This window comes from Acartia tonsa, chromosome 6 (genome assembly GCF_053477335.1).
Source record: "Acartia tonsa isolate MP-2025a chromosome 6, ASM5347733v1, whole genome shotgun sequence".
Classification (NCBI taxonomy): Eukaryota; Metazoa; Arthropoda; class Copepoda; order Calanoida; family Acartiidae; genus Acartia; species Acartia tonsa.
Genome location: NC_137265.1, coordinates 22,257,900 through 22,260,828, shown reverse-complemented (window position 1 = coordinate 22,260,828; position 2,929 = coordinate 22,257,900).

The following is a 2,929-nucleotide window of genomic DNA, read 5'->3' as shown; positions in this document are numbered from 1 at the left end:
CAATCTGAAAATGCAAGAAAATTATCATAACATTTTAATCAATAATTCTAGTCTATAAAAAATCACATATGAAAAAGTAATTTCAAATCTTCTATATTGCAGATAAAAAGACCTCTTATTATAACCTAATTTTGAGAAAAAAAGAATAAAAAAACAGTTGATTTTTAAATTAATGGTTGAAAACTAAAAGGGAATCTTCTTACTAACAAAAAAAGGAGTTTTCAAATTTAATAACAACAGTGTAAAGGTTGGGAGGGTACATAATTTTTATAACTAACAACAATAAAATACATTTCTAGCATACTATTTACTACATCTGATTTTTCATCACGGTTAATAACTGACGTGTATCCTATGGATAAGAATCGGATTCATAGCCGTGAATGAATAGTTATTTATCGCATTGTATAATAGACAGCTTTCCGCGTATATTAAAATAAAAAATTAAGTTTAACACAGTTTGGTTCTGAGCAGCCGAAGGCCCGTAAAAACAAAACTGGTATTGTTTTAATTCTCTGTTTGTGCAAAATTGTCTAAAATGTGATATGATACATTATTTTCAGTATGACTTAGAACCGGTTTTTATCTAGCCGATAAAACGGTTTCAAAGCCATACTGAAATAAACATTACTATGACAAAAATGACTAATAATTGATTTTAAATGGGTTAATTGGGTCCAGATAAGTTTTATTTGACAAATATGAACAATAAGGCAGGGCTCGGCAGCTGCGCGTCACCCCGAAGCCCTAGTGAAATCAACCTTTTACAATTTTAAAAATCAGCTTAAAGTCTGACGGTATGAGGCAAATATTGCAATCCCTCCTGCCGAGCCCTGAATTAAGGATCTGAATTATGCATTATTTGTGTGCAATAACTAAAATAAAATTCACTACTATGAACAGTTATTTTTTAAATGAATAAAGATAAAACCATATACATAAACATAAAAACTGATACCCCTACCCCTCTTTATATTAAAACTAGCGGCTACGCCCCTAGAGGCCTCTAGTGGCACTTTAAATGTTTTTGTTTGTTAAAGTCTATGTTAATTATTTATGTTACGATACCTACCATATGTTACGTTGAAGTCTCCTTATTTATGTTACGATACTTACCATATGTAACGTTGAAGTCTCCCAATATTAAAAAATTTTTCGATTTTTTTTGTCATTTCTCTTGGTAGGGTGGTGGTACCCTCCCCCAAAATAGTTATAAACCTTCCCAGGAACTATGAGAAGCTACCCTGTTACGGAGAACCTGATCGGTTCAGCGGTTAGCGAGATCCTTCGGTACAGACACACAGATGCACACACAGACATCCTGTTACTTTAGTATAAGGATATATCTTAAATTGTCCCGCAGGATTAGATAACTGTAAGTTTAAGCCCCCTCAAGGATTGGACATAAAAATACCCCCTTATTAATGTACTATGTATTTAGATATAAAAATGGAATGGTTTTCAATGCTCAAACAAAACACTTTGTGTAAAAGCACAAAATTTTAGAATATATATTCATATTTTATTTGTAAGTTTACCTAAAATAACCATATCTCATAATTGTTTTATCTTTAGAAAAAAAGACAAACTAACTTTGTATAAGAGAAGTGAGATTTAACTCATTTGATTGTTGTCTACTTTGAAAAGTCAGTGTGCATTCAGTGCCGCAAAATTATATACTCCGCATGGTGTTTTAAGATCGCAAAAAAGACACATTAGCAGATAAATAAAAAGGGGGTGTTTATATTTATTTATGACAGAATCAAGTAACAGTCATGAATCCAAAGAGGTAAGACAATGACAAATAAATTGATGTACATCCCCAATGATGATACACAAAATTGACCCTTTTGTAGATCACAATTAGTTGTGAAACGTTTGGACTCTCAACGTAATGAACCAACCAATCAAAATAGAATAAAGGTCTCCAAAGTCCCCAACGAATGAGAAAACTTTATTATAAAACTTTGATAAACAGCCCATTGTCACCTCTCTCTATTGGTGTTTATTAATGAGAGAGAAGCAAAGGGAAAGGGGTAATTAGTGCTGTTATAATAATTTGCTGTTTATGACAATAAGCGGAAGTGAAGGCACACCTGAAAATTTTAAACTTTGTCTGGAACAAGATTAGCCGCGGATTTTTGTCAAAACTTTTACTAACTTTAACTTTCAGTTTTCGCGGATTAGCAAAAAATAATTCACTTATTTTTGTAGAATAGGATAAGTATTAATAACTAATGTAAATTTACACTATTAATGGGCCTTTTCAACCGAATATTGTTTTTTCTTTAATTAAAATGGGTCAGAATACTGTATCTTCTGAGATTTTGTCTACATAAACACAAAAAGAACGACAAAACAATTAATGTGACAAAGGTCTAAACCCTGTCAAATTACTTAGGCTAGTCAAGGATCTAGGCATCCTTAGTCTTACGTTTTTCTGTAGAATTATGTTAGGCTAAGAAAACCCTACTAGGCTAAAATTTTATTACCTTTTTTTTTGCAGTTCACTGTTCTTTTGGGGTTTTATGTCCTGATGTTTAATTTTTAATTTTTAATGTAATTTATTGTAAGCTAAAACGATTAAACATACTCTGCTGGTAGGTCTATATTGTTTGGTTAATGGTGTGCTAACACTTCCCCATTTTGATATATATTTTAAGAGTTACATAATTTTTATGAAAAGACAAAATAGCAAATTATTTAGAATGTTGTTATCAGATAATGATAAGCATTAGGGTAGGTTCCAAGGAGGAAAGAGACATTGGGCTATTTATTACACTAGTCCCTAAAGTTTTATACTAACGTTTTCTTATTCGTTGGCGACTTCTATAAAGTTTTAATTTGTTGGTTCATTAAGATGAGTGTCCAAACATTACAACCACTGACTGTAATCTACAGAAAGGGTAATTTTGTGTATCATCATTGG